This window comes from Danio aesculapii, chromosome 14 (assembly GCF_903798145.1).
Source record: "Danio aesculapii chromosome 14, fDanAes4.1, whole genome shotgun sequence".
NCBI classification, from domain to species: domain Eukaryota; kingdom Metazoa; phylum Chordata; class Actinopteri; order Cypriniformes; family Danionidae; genus Danio; species Danio aesculapii.
This window is the reverse complement of record NC_079448.1, coordinates 47,835,121-47,850,437: the sequence shown is the minus strand read 5'-3', so window position 1 is coordinate 47,850,437 and position 15,317 is coordinate 47,835,121.

Below are 15,317 nucleotides of genomic sequence, written 5' to 3'. Positions count from 1 at the left end.
ATATCTCAGCAAAATGGACTTTGAATGCGACTTAATTAAAACTGATGGTCCCTTTAACATACTTTGAGTTTAAGTTTTTAATAGAATACTAACTTAGACTGTTGGATTAGATGAACGATGGACTTCCATAAAAAAATGTAAATAAAAAAAAAAAAAAAAATGATGGTGTCTTTAACATACTTTGAGTGTATAAATTATTAATAGAGCTTTAATTTAAACCCCTAGATTGGATTAATGCTGGGCTTTCTTAACCAAATGGATTTTGAATGCGACTTCCATCAAAAAATAAATAAATGATGGTGCCTTTAACATACTTTGAGTGTATAAATTATTAGTAGAGCATTAATTTAGCCTAGTGGATTTAGACTGCTAGATTAGATTAAAGATGGGCTTTCTCACCAAGTGGATTTTGCAACTTCCATAAAAAAAATAAAAGTAAATAAATTACAAAAAAAGATATATGCTAAATACATATATATATATATATATATATATATATATATATATATATATATATATATATATATATACGCTGTATATAGTGTATATCGTTTTATTAATATATATATATATATATATACACACACATACAGTTGAAGTCAGAATTATTAGCCCACCTTTGAATTTTCTTTTCCTTTTTTAAATATTTCCTAAATGATGTTTAACAGAGGAAGGAAATTTTCAAAGTATGTCTGATAATATTTTTTCTTCTGGAGAAAGTCTTATTTATTTCGGCTAGAATAAAAACAGTTTTTAATTTTTTAAAAAACATTTTAAGGTCAATATTATCAGCCCCTTTAAGCTATATTTTTTCTGACTGCCTACAGAACAAACCATCGTTATACAATAACTTGCCTAATTACCCTAACCTGCCTACTTAACCTAATTAAGCCTTTAAATATCAATTTAAGCTGTATAGAAGTGTCTTGAAAAATATCTAGTCAAATATTATTTACTGTCATCATGACAAAGATAAAATAAATCAGTTATTAGAAATGAGTTATTAAAACTATTATGTTTAGAAAATCTTCTCTTCGTTAAACAAAAATTGGGGAAAAAAATAAACAGACGGGTGAATAATTCTGACTTCAACTGTATGTGTGTGGTGCCTTTAACATACTTTGAGTGTTAAAATCATTAGTAGAGCATAATTTTACACTGCTAGATTGGAATATTGATAGGCTTTTTCAACCAAGTGGATTTTGAATGCGACTTCCCTCAAAACGACAAAAAAAAGGTTTGTTTTGATGGTCTCTTTAACATATTCTGTTGACACTTTTAACTAGTAGAGTAATAATTTAGACCACTAGATTGGATTAATGATGGGCTTTCTCGACAAAGTGGATTTTGTATGCGACTTCCATAAATAAAATGTAAATAAATTACAAGAAAAATGATGGTGCCTTTAACATATTTTGACTCTATAAATGATTAGTAGAGCATTAATTTAGACTGTTAGATTGGATTAATGATGGGATTTCTCCGCCAAGTGGATTTTGAATGCAACTTTAAAAAAGAAAAAGGTTTGTTTTGATGGTCTCTTTAGCATATTCTGTTGACTGTATAAATCAGTAGAGCATTAATTTAATCTGCTAGATCGGTTTAATTTATAATGCCAAGTGTTATATTTTGGGTTGTTACTAGAAGGCCTAAGATGGTTGGCTGGTTTTAGCTGATCGACCAGTCTGGTTTTAGAGGGGTTTTGGCCATTTTCAGCCTGGTCTTAGCTGGTCAGGTTTGGAGAGGGCCAGCTAAAACCAGCTATGTCCAGCTATGTCCAGACTGGTCAAGCTGGTCATTTCCCAACAATTTACCAAGTAAAATCACTGTCCATTGAGACAGTCCCTTTTTGCTTTTCTTTAATGAGTTCAAAATAATGAGAATACTTACATCACAGAAATCTAAGGCTCTGGCCTGCCATCTTCATTTCTGTCTGTTCCCCCATGGTGTGCATTCTGTCACTGAGTGAGTGATTAAATGTGCCTACAATAATTTTTATTCAGCATTTAATTTAGTTTTTTTAAAGCTAATTAATTCAACTTAAAGTAGCTCAAATATTATTACTTTATTTTTTTAAGTAATGTGTTACTTTACCTGTTACTTAGAAAAGTAGTATCATTACCCCAACACTGCTTAGAGGTACTGTGTATAGCAGTACACAGTACTAGTGCATTCATTCATTTTCCTTCGGCTTATTTCCTTATTTATCAGTTGTCGCCACAGCGGAATGAACCACCAACTATTCCAGCACATGTTTTACACAGTGGATGCCCTTCCAGTCGCAACCCAGTATTGGGAAGCACTCATACACACTCGCATTTACACATGCACTCATTCACTATGGCCACCTTAGTACATCCAGTTCACCTAGCGCATGTGTTTGGTCTGTGGGGGAACCGGAGCACCCGGAGGAAACCCACACCAACACGGGGAGAATTTGCAAACTCCACACAGAAATACCAACTGATTCAGCTGGGACTTGAACCAGCGACGTTCTTGCTGTGAAGTAACAGTGCTAACCATTGAGCCACTCTTAGTGCATTCATACACAGTAAATATTCCTATGAATTTCCCCCCGCCCTTCAGGTTGCTCAAAATACACCGGACTGTTTCTTTCATTGAACACAGAAAGCAATCATCAAAATGTCAGCACTAATGCTTTCCAAACTTGCACTTTGTTCATTTTATTTAGAGCAGAGCTGCATGAACAAGCAGCAGGCTCCTTTCTCAGCCCCTGCATCCCTCGGCCACCGGCTCACTCTGGCTGTGTACTTCATAAAGTTACTTTTAACACGCTCTTACCATTAAATACCATTATTCAGCTATTTTGGGGTTTGAAAAAATGGTAGAAATTTACTTACACCTATGGTCCTGACGGCTCTCTATTTATGGGATAATAACTGAGTTCTACTTATTAGAGTTGTTCATTCACATCAAATTCTAGGTGAACCAGGAGGCTAATTCACCATGAGTTCCCTAGGGAGATTTCTTATGGTTTTAAGTAATCCCAGTTTTAATTTACCAGTAAAAGAAAGTCTGTGGATACATTTTGTTCTACAACATAGTTTACATACAGCTTGAAGATGATATTTTTGGAAAGGATAAGTTCAAAACAGAACAAAGAACAACATAAAAACAAAAGGACATACAATATAGGCACCAAGGTCACCAGATACAATCTTATTTACATTCATAAGTATTTATATTTGATCAGATGCTGCCATACAAGGTGCTGTTAAGCGTTTCATCTCACCAAATAGGGATCAAAAATGTTGTGTGGGGGATTCCAGATACATATAAATAATATAAGCATTTACAAATTAAAACATTACATTTCTTCTCAAACTCCATCCACAGCTATGAAGAAATTTGATATGATTGTTGTCTTAAGGAAAGGGTCAGTACTTCCCTATCATACACCTCTTTTGCAATATCATGCCATTCATCTACATTACTTTATAATGGCTTTTTACTCGTTGCTGTTAGTAATGTATTAAGGAGGTACACTTACCGGCCACTTTATTAGGTACACCTGTCCAACTGCTCGTTAACGAAGATTTCTAATCAGCCAACTACATGGCAGCAACTCAGTGCATTTAGGCATGTAGACATGGTCAAGTGACTTTGAACATGGCATGGTTGTTGGTGCCAGACCAATTGAGCATCGTATCAATGCCACAGCCTACCTGAGTATTGTTGCTGACCATGCCCATCCCTTTATGACCACAGTGTACCCATCTTCTGATGGCTACTTCCAGCAGAATAACGCACCACTTCATAAAGCATGAATCATCTCAGACTGGTTTCTTAAACATGACAATGAGTTCACTGTACTCAAATGGCCTCCACAGTCACCATATCTCAATCCAATAGAGCATCTTTGGGACTTGGTGGAACGGGAGATTCACATCATGGATGTGCAGCTGAAAAATCTGCAGCATTTGCGAGATGCTCTCATGTCAATACGAACCAAAATCTTGGAGGAATATTTCCAGTACCTTGTTGAATCTATGCAAGGCATTAAGGCAGTTCTGAAGGCAAAAGGGGGTCCAACCTGGTACTAGTAAGGTGTACCTAATAAAGTGGCTGGTGAGTGTATGTATCATTTATTAGTATTTTCTGGTAATAAATTCCCAGATAAATATTTTTTAGGTTACATTACAGATGGATAAATGTTTTAAAAATGTATGTTTTAAGCATTAAGAAAAGGTTTTCTTTTACAGTATAGGTGCTGCTTTGGGACACAGACTCCATCAAAATAGGGTAAGAAGAAAATTAAGATAATCTTTAAGTGTTTATGCCAGATGTTTACTTCTTTTTTAATTTAAGGAGACAATACAGGCAGAAACACGTGCCTACATTCTAATGGAAAAAATCATCCAAAAGTGAACTTTCACATTTTATTGCACTTTAGCAATTTGCGTCTGTAGATTTAAATAACAAAAGAAAAAATAGTAGAAATTTACTTAGTTCAGCACATGTGGTCCTGACGGCTCTCTAATTATAGTAGACTATTATATATGGTTTTAAATAATACCAATTTTTAGTTAATGAGTAAAAGAAGTTTACATGCAGTCAAACAGCTAAAAGATGTAATATATTTTCTTCCAATTTAAGGAGACAATACAGGCAGAACACTTTTTTTCATGCACCTGTTGGTTGTGCTTTTATTTTAATGGGAAAAAGCATCCAAATATGAACTCAAATATGAACTTCATATATATATATATTTTTTTAAATTCTAAATTAAGGAGTAAATAAAGAGTGATCAAATAAAATATCCAAAGTCCCCTTCGTAAAAAACCTTTGGACTGTATGTCAGAAAAATAAAACAACAATTTTGAACCTGACTTCATTCATGTTCGGATATTGTGCTGAAATGTTATGCAAATGAATGCATGCTGTCTTTAAATAAATGAGTCATTTGCATATTTGAACATTACGTTACATTTTAAAATGTGTAATACAAAGCTGTTTGCGATTCATAATGCAATCAATCCACTGGCATACCTCCTTTTATTCCTTTTACAACTAAAAATACTAACTATAAAAAAAAGCATCTGATCATGGCAATACGGATGTGTTTCTACAAGCTTTGCAATTGTCCAGCATCGTGCTGACATATGGGTCAATTAAATAGTTTGATTATGAAGTGTTTTTAAGACTGTTTGTTGATCCAGCAATGTGAAACAATATTATTTTAATGAATCCTTATTCTTTGCATTTATATTAATCTTATGAATCATATTAATCTCTCTTCATAATGCTTTTGATTTACAGTCCATAAATTTGATTTGATTTATAGTTACGTAAAATAAGTTTATTCAAAAGACATCTAATAGACATCCAAACATAAACTCACCAGCCACTTTATTAGGTACACCTTACTAGTACCGGGTTGGACCCCCTTTTGCCTTCAGAACTACATTAATCCTTCATGGCATAGATTCAACAAGATACTGGAAGTATTCCTTAGAGATTTTGCTCCAAATTGACACGACAGAATCACGCAGTTGCTGCAGATTTGTCGGCTGCACATCCCTGATGCCAATCTCCCGTTCCAACACATACCAAAGGTGCTCTATTGGATTGAGATCTGGTGATTGTTTAGGCCATTTGAGTACAGCGAAGCCATCAGAAGATGGGTACACAGTGGTCATAAAGGGATGGACATGGTCAGCAACAATACTCAGGTTGGCTGAGGTGTTGACACGATGCTCAATTGGTACTAATGGGCCCAAAGTGTGCCAAGAAAATATCCTCCACACCATTACACCACCACCACCCTGAACCCTTGATACAAGGCAGGATGGATCCATGCTTTCATGTTGTTGATGCCAAACTCTGACCCTACCATCCTAATGAGTCATCAGACCACACAATGTTTTTCCAACCTTCTTTTGTCCAACTTTGGTGAGCAAATTCAATTTGTTCAGTCTGGCCATTCCCCTCTGACCTCTGGCATAACACAAGGCATTTCTGCCTACAGAACTGCCGCTCACTGGATATTTTCTCCTTTTCGGACCATTCTCTGTAAACCCTAGAGATGGTTGTGTGTGAAAATCCCAGTAGATCAGCAGTTTCTGAAATACTCAGACCAGCCTGTCTGGCACCAACAACCATGTCACATTCAAAGTCACTTAAATCACCTTTCTTCCTAATTCTGATGCTCGGTTTGAACTGCAGCAGATCGTCTTGACCATGTCTACATGCCTAAATGCACTGAGTTGCTGCCATGTGATTGGCTGATTAGAAATTTGCGTTAACAAGCAGTTGGACATTTGTACCTAATAAAGTGGCCGGTGAGTGTAGATGCATTGACTAAAACAAAGTTAAATCTAATCTATGGCTAAAAATAGTCCAATAATATAATAGACTTTACATGTTTAGTCATTCATTCATGTCTAATAACCAATCTATTTTTGAACTTTTGTTAGACGTCTTTTAGATTTTACCTTGTTTTAGCCAAGACGTTTATATTTGGATGTCTTTTAAACAAACAAACAAAAATGCTTGCTGGAATTTGCATCAAGATTCACATCAAGCTGTTCACATGCTGGCAATAAAAAGTAATTAATGCATGAAATTTCATACATACAGCCCCTTTAACATTCATGCCTTTTTTTAACAGGTTGTGGAGTCTTGAATTTGTTCCCATGTAAATAGAAGTGTGATTGTGTCACTGCAGCCTCCACAAGCCCCAGGGCTTCCTGGAAGCATATATATGAAAAGAACTATCTGCTAAGTTGTTAATTAAAAAAAAAAAAACTAAAGGAAAAAAAAAAAGTGCTGTTTGCTCTCTGATCAGGTTTGGCATGGCCCTACAGGAGCCCGGACTGCAGGATCTGAGCACGTAAATGAGTGGGACGGGTCAACAGGAGATGGTGATGTTTATGGATGCTGGAGGAGATGCAGTGAAATGAAAATGGATCTTTAGCAGAACCCAGGACACTCCACTGCCCCTCAAGATCAATCCACTGATTTACTAGCTGAAAGCCTGTCAGACGCCAGCGGTGAGGATAAACTGGGGTGGGGGTGATGCAGGGTTGAAGGGACTTTCAACGGAGTTGCGTATGAGAATGTTCAGCAAAGAATAGAGTCGATGTAGGGCTGTAAACTAATATATATATATATATATATATATATATATATATATATATATATATATATATATATATATATATATATTTATATATATATTTATATATACCTTGCTTATTGGTTAAATCCGCCCTGTGTATGATGACCGAAATGGCCTTAAACACCCAGCAGACACAAGACGTCAGATTGACATTGTACCCTGTTGTGGGGACGTTGCATTTTGTTTGAAAATCAGGTTGACATCAAAACCCAACATCAGGCTGATGTCAGTGTCCAGCGTCCAACCTAAAATCAACCAAATATTAACATCTAATGATGTCACAGCTTGACGTGTGGACGTTTACACTATGATGTCGGATTTTGGTTGCCATACCTGATGAATAAATGTCAGTATTTGTTGTCAATATGACATTGGTTTAAGAGTTGGCTCGCCTTTCTAACACAAGCTAAAATCAACCAAATATCAACATCATTTCACGTCATTATTGGACGTCAAAATAACGTTATCCTTAGACACTGGCTGGACAAGACTGAATTTTGGTCACCTGACATCACAACCTAAATCTAACCTAATATAAATATCTTATGATGTGTGCCTGCTGCACAATAACTAAGTGCACTAAATGAGTCTCTTGTTTTTGTTAATGCAAATTAGTTCAGTAAAAAGAAAGAAGAAATGCTCGCATGTGTTTAGTGTTTTTCCTTATCACAAACACAACAGTGATATGGTAGCATTTGCGCTGCTTTGGCCTTGGGTTAATTTTGGCTTGGGGTTAATTATTGTGCTATCCTGATTGCAACAGAGAAATACTGGACATTTCATGCCGTTCAGCCTTATAATCTTAAAATGTCAGCAAAATCACCCATTTTGTCATCACTTTAGAGATTACGCTAGAGAATCATTCAAATACTAACTGTGACGATGATGAATGAGCAACGGTTTCTGCTGTTCTGATGTGAATGAATGGCAAGAGAAAGTAATTCCTCATACCAAAGTGTTTTTAGACTCTGTGTTTGATTTTCTTTGTTATATACACAATTATGCTGTTAAACTGTTGTATAAACGCGATATCACACTCGTAGCAGTGCATTTTTGGCTCTAACGCATGCCTACCACCAGTGCCGATATACACCCCATATCACATTGCTACTCATATGATATTGCTCATATATATATATATATATATATATATATATATATATATATATATATATATATAAACTTACTCCCAGGACCGTTTATATCGAAGTTGACATTTAGCCACACCATGTTGGTGTTTTCGTAACATTTAATTTTTACGCGGTGGGTCATTAGCCCAACGTTCAACCCCTAATCTGGAGGACCAGGACATACACACATATACATATATAGTATTGTGTATTGTATAGACAAAATTAAAAGTTTATTGTTTCATATTATGCTCTACTATTTTGTGGCATCACAAAATACATTGTTTACGATACTTTATATAAGCGCAATATTACACGCCATCACCAACATTCAGCAACATGAATATCGGCATCGAAAGTAAAACGTTTACATTTTGCATTTTCTTAAGTGATATTTGACATTTTTATCTTGGACCTGTAATCATTAGTTTTTGAAAATTGTTTTATAATTCATAAATAATAATTTAATATTTCTACATTTTTAATCAAACAAGTACAATTTTGAGTATTTACTTGAAAAGGTAAAATAGAAAAAGTCCTTCCCATTCATTTATTTTTCATCAGCTTAGTCTCTATTTCAGAGGTCACCACAGCAGAATGAACTGCCAACTATTCCAGCATATGTTTTAAGCAGTGTATGCCCTTCCAGCTGCAACCTAATACTGCGAAACATCCATACACACTCATTCACACACATATAGACAATTTAGTTTATTCAATTTAGCTGCACTGCATGTCTTTGGACTGTGGGGGAAACCGGAGCACTCGGACTAAACCCCCGCCAACACGAAGAGAACATGCAAACTCCACACAGAAATGCCAACTGACCCAGCCGGGACTCGAACCAGTGACCTTGCTGTGAGGTGACAGTGCAAACCATTGAGCCACCGTGCTGCCATAGTACTTCCCATGTGTAGAAATTATTATTCGTTTGAATGTACAGAATGGATACTATATCAGGATCATTATCAGTATATGAGATTTTTGTCATCGCTCAGCCTCAGCTTGATGTTTCAAAGGAGGCAGCATTTGCTCACATCTCCTCAGAGGAGCACACTAGAGGTGGTTTTCAGTGACAGCTCTTGTGTGCATCAGTACGAGTCCTTTAATTAAATACGGCGTTTACTTTTGTTCTTCTCCAGTAAATAGTGCGGCTCATAACACATTGTGGGAGAATTATTTTTAGTGAGGCGTCAGTGAAGTTAAGCTGTGGCTCCTGCAGAGCGTCTGTCTGCAGCCTGCGTCTCTTTGTTGGTGTCTACTGAAATATTAAAGATGTTTACTGTATTTTTACGGGAGAGGTGATATCGTGGCTTTCTGTCAGACAAATGTGTAGCATATATCTAATTTAATATTACTAATGTAATATTAAACAATCGCAAAAAGTCCCGGAGCACAAAGAGGCAGTTAAAATAACATTACAGGTTGTTTACCACATTACTCTGCAGCAATATGGGGCTGCGCATTATTATTTCTGTATTATTCACCTAAAAATGTGTTTATTGTGTTACATAAAATGTGATACGCAGCAGCAGCTCAACTGAATAGAAATAAATGAGCTTCCAGACTTATTTTAGACTCTAAACCATTTATGATGTTTTCAATCCAGGTTCATTATGGATATGTACCCCGGTATACATTTCTGGAGATCGCAAAATATGTCACAGGAGGTTTTTTTTGTTGTTGCAGTTTTTCTTTTCGCGAATCTACCAGAGGCTGCTGTGTACGCTTTTTCAGATCTCAAATTTCTCTTACGAGTGCCGCTTACGCCCGTTTATTTCGTGGTGTCACAAAATACATTGTTGACGATAATAGTTTATATGAGCGCAATATTACACGCCATTACTGGCATTCAGACAGTAACATGAATAGCATCGGAATGAACCGCCAGCTATTCCAGCATATGTTTTAAGCAGCAGATACCCTTCCAGCTGCAACCCAGAACTTGGAAAGACCCATACACTCTCATTCACACACTATGGACATTATAGTTGATTCAATTTGGCTGTAATGCATGTCTTTGCACTGTGGGGGAAAACCGGAACACACAGCGAACATGCAAACTCCACACAGAAATGCTCAATGGTTACCCAAAATGTGATGCACAGCAGCAGCTCAACTGAATAGAAAAAATTAGCTTCCAGACTTATAGACTCTAAATCATCTACGATGTTTTCAACCCAGGCTCATTATGGATACGTATCCCGGTATACATTTCTGGAGATCGCAAAATATGTCCCAGGAGATTTTTATATATATTTTTGCAGTTTTTCTTTTCGCGAATCTACCAGAGGCTGCTGTGTACACATTTCAGATCTCAAATTTCTCTCGCGACTGCCGTTCACGCATGCTATTATCGCATAAATCCACCAGAGGCCGCTGTCAACTGACTCACTTTCTGACTAACTGACCGAGCGATAACCCTACCCACCCCCTTCCTACACCCAACCGACAGTGTTTTCAAAAGCACCGATTGACCAGCGCCAGCTCCCTTCGCTAAACCCAACCCAAAAAAGAAATAAGGCCACCTAAGTTTTAACCATGTTTTCAGATTTTACCACATGCTCACCCTGTTATTTATTTGTTTTTTATTTTTTGCCTTTAGTTTTTGTTTTACCTGCTTTATGGAATCGTTCTACACCGGACCCGAACCCCGTCACCACGGTCAACTCCAAGTCCTCTGATGTACGCAGCGAGCCACTGGGCAAACTAGTAACAGCGAAAAAGCTGTCCACTCAGAGGTAAGCCCTGTAGCGTTGCTATATCTTCGTAGCTCTGGCTACATAATTTGTGTTCTCCAGAAATGTATACGGGGGTACATATTCACAATGAGCCTGTGTTGCATGTTTTCCACTATAAAAATTTATAATATACAATAAAATATTACATTTACATTTAGTCATTTAGCAGACACTTTTGTTCAAAGCAATTTACTAGAGATCAGCTAAAATGTCACCCGAATCCGCAGCTTGATACTAATCCACCCACCACCCGCCCACACAGAGAATTTTATGTGATGTATATATCAGCACCCGATCGTCACTTTAATAATTCTAATTCTTTGTTTTAAGCATGATGATGATAGGTCAGCGTGGACCGTTTGTTATTAACAGAAGATTCAGTAAGCTAATCTGCGCACCCCTTGTCAGAGACAACATGGAAGGGGCGTACTATATATCAAGGCAGCACAGGTCCATCCACACATGCATCCACGTAACTTCCAGTGGTTTTTTTTACTGTCCTGACGAATGAAAGAACTTAAAGTGCTTGTCAGACTTTGACTTGACCGGCCTTTCGATTTAGCACACACATGATGTTTCATATTTGAGGTACCGGTCTTGTGGCTTTCATATAAAGCGCTTTACAGCCATTGCATAGCCTATTACATACCCAGCACTTGATTCAACCTCGTTAACCTTTGCTAAAACGCTCCCATTTTGTTTAGTTTTTAATTCTCTCTTTTTAGGTTTCTCTCGGATCGGTTTCGCCTCCATTTCTGCTTTAACAAATGTTTTTAAAAAGTACAAAGTAAAAATCAATAATTAAACTCATCCACCCGCGACCCACCCGCAATTAATCATAATGTATTTTTTTATTACCCAACCCGCGGATTATCTGCAGCGCCCGCGGATATAATCGCCATCCGCGCATGACTACAACTTACAGTTTGGTACCCTTGGTACCCTTTTAGCAGTGGAAACGCAAGCCTGATAAAGGTGACCTGTACCGTACTGTACCAGTCAGTGAAATAAGCCAAAAGTGTCAGAGAAATGAAAGAGTGTGTTTTCTATAGGTGGTTTATCAAGCCCACTCACCTGTGTGAGGCACACTTGGAATTGCATTTGATAGGTGTCTCTCACACTATCCCACAAAAAATGGATTTATGAAGTACAATGTTTTATAATAACAGTTTATTCAATTTAGTGTTTAATATTAGGACATCCAGCAGGACGGTGGCTCAGTGGTTTGCATGTTCTCCCCTTACTTTCGTGGGTTTCTTGAGGGTGCTTCGATTTCCCCCAAAGTCCAAAGACATGAACTAGTGGTGAATTGGATTAACTAAATTGGCCGTAGTGTATTAAGAGTGTGTGTAAATAAGTGTGTACGGGTGTTTCTCAGTACTGTGTTGTGGCTGGAAGGGCATCCGCTGGGTTAAACAAACACAATCTCACGGCAATGTGTAACTTTTTGATTTAGTGGCTAATTCGTAAGAATTCGTATGATCTAATTCGTACAATTTAGTACGATTTGCTCATCCCCCAATGACGGTTCGGTTTAGGGGTGGGGTTAGGTGCCACGCCTCCTTTTTTAAAATCGTACAATTTCGTACGACTGAACTGATATGAATTTGTGCGAATTAGCCACTAAACTGACAAAATGTAAAATACTTACGTTTTCTCGTGAGTTAAGGCTGGTAAAACATGCTGGAATAGTTGGCAGTTCGTTCCTCTGGCTTAGTCCCTTATTTATCAGGGGTCGCCACAAAGAAAAATGAATGATTATTATTAGGACATCCACATTTTTTGTTGTCTTTTTTACGCATTTGTCTTTTAAAAAGTAGTTAAACTAAATAAAATAGTTGCTTTCCATAATAATTAGTTACTTTTATAATGATGTAACTCAGCTACTATCTGTGAGAAGTAACTAGTAACTATTACGAATTATTTTTTAAAGTAATGTACCCAACACTGAACATTAGTTTAACGTTAATTAGTTTCTTATATATTTTACATTTACATTTGTTAAAGAAATACATTTTGTTTATTATACTTTTGTTGTACTTTGTTTCCCATTTGAGAAAGGTGGATTCTGATTGGCTGTTGATATTTTTTTTTGGCAATTAGCTCCAATTATATATTCCTTTTTCAGAGCAGTTATTAATTTTTGGCCTTCAAAATGATCCAATTTGGTTCCCAACAAAATAACCAAACGAGAACCAAATGGGAACCATAGGCTGTGGGAACATTAGGAGAATGTTCATTATTTGCTTCTCTATTCTCACAGATTTATAAAGATTTTTCAGACTTTGAACAGGCTATATGTAAGTGCTTTATGTATTATGTGTCAAGTGTGAACAGCTTGTAACATAACTCAAAAATCAAAACCTTTCATGACTTCTATGAAAGTCAGTAGATTGATGTTTTCAAGGGTTCACAGATTTTTTTTTGACAAGAAACTCACAGGTATGTGGCATTTGCATGTTTTTCAGATCTGACACCTGAAAACAATGCATATAATCTTCAGGATAATGCTGAAAGAGCTGATCTGTACTCGAATGTCATTTTGCCATGTATAAAAGGGAATAATTCAAACTATAATAATCTATATTAATTTTCAGCAACAGCGTCTAAATGTTTATTAGCAGAGACACTAAAAATGTCTTTACTTTTTACACAATATTTCCAACTTTCCAACAGTCTTTTGTATGTTATACCAACACTATATCTCATGGCAATTCGTAACTTTGATTTGATAAACTTTTGATTTAGTGGCTAATTTGAATGAAATCGTACAATCTCTTTCATACAATATAGTACACTACACTGTTCCAATTTACTATAACCTTTTATATGAAGCTGCTTTGACACAATCTTCATTGTAAAAGCGCTATACAAATAAAGGTGAATTGAATATAGTAGCATTTGCTCATCCCCCAATGAGTGATTGGGTTAGTGCCACGTCTCCTTTTAAAAATCGTCCACTTTTATACAACTGAACTTGTACAAATTCATACGAATTAGCCACTAAACTGATAAAACGTAAATTAGCTACGTTTCCTCGTTAGATCAGGCTGGTTATCCGTGAGCACAATAAGTTGTTGGCTGCAGTTCACCTAATGGCCACTGGTGTCGCTAATAACAAGAGTTTCTGTGTTCTACAGAAAGCCCCTATACCTGCATTAATTTGTGTTTGAAAATTTAGTGACAGAACAACAATTAAACAGGAGAACAGTGGAGCATCTAGTTAAACAAAGAGATAAGTGATCATAGATGGCATACTGTGTTGGCTTACATCAATAAAAGACACTGTGAGTTAATGTGCACAAGCCATAAATACAGCATTTGTGATATATAGATATATATAAAAAGATGCTAGATGGAGGGCGAGTGCTTAGCGTGATAATGGAACAGTGGGTCATTTGTGGGCACTGCATTTGTGGGCAATGTATGATTGCCTATTCACTCCATTATAAAATGATCCATTGTATCTCTGTCCTCTTTGGTTCTATTTTCGTCACATATCTTGTATTTGTACAATGCTCTGCCCACACTGAATGCACAACCACCAGTGCCTTTGATGGATCATGCATTCGCAATTATTTTGGCTGTCTTACATGCTTTCTGTGCCATTTTCCTGGAGTTTTTGAGGTCTCGCTTGATTTGTGTATTTCAGATAGCCTTTCCAATATTCAGAATATATATAGTAAAAGTATTGTCAGGCATATTTAAAACAAAAACCATGGTCACAGTTTAAGGTACATTTATTAACTATGAGTTTTAGCTCAGTAAACTCCTAATTGTGGCTTATTAATAGTTATTGGAATAGTAGTTGGGGGTGGCATGGTAGCTCCGTAATTAGCACCGTTGTGTCACAGCAAGAAGGTTGCTAGTTTGAGCCTAGGCCGGGTAGTTTGCGATTCTGTGTGGAGTTTGTATGTTCTCCCCATGTTAGTGTGGGTTTCCTTCAGGTGCTCTGGTTTCCTGCACAGCCCAAAGACATGTGGTACAGGTGAATAGGCTAAACAAAATTGGCCGTAGTGTATGAGTGTGTGTGTGAATGCAAGAGTGTATAAATATTTACCAGTACTGGATTGTGGCTGGAAGGGCTTCTGCTGTGTAAAACACTTGCTGGATAAGTGGCGGTTCATTCCGCTGTGGTGACTCCTGATAAATAAGGGACTAAGCCGAAGAAAAATAAATGAGTGAATGAATGAAGGTAGTAGTTGGGTTTAGATATTGGGAAGAATTTGGGATGTAGAATAAGATCATGCAGAATATGAACTTTATAAGTACTAATAAACAGTAAATATTGTAATAATAGGCAGG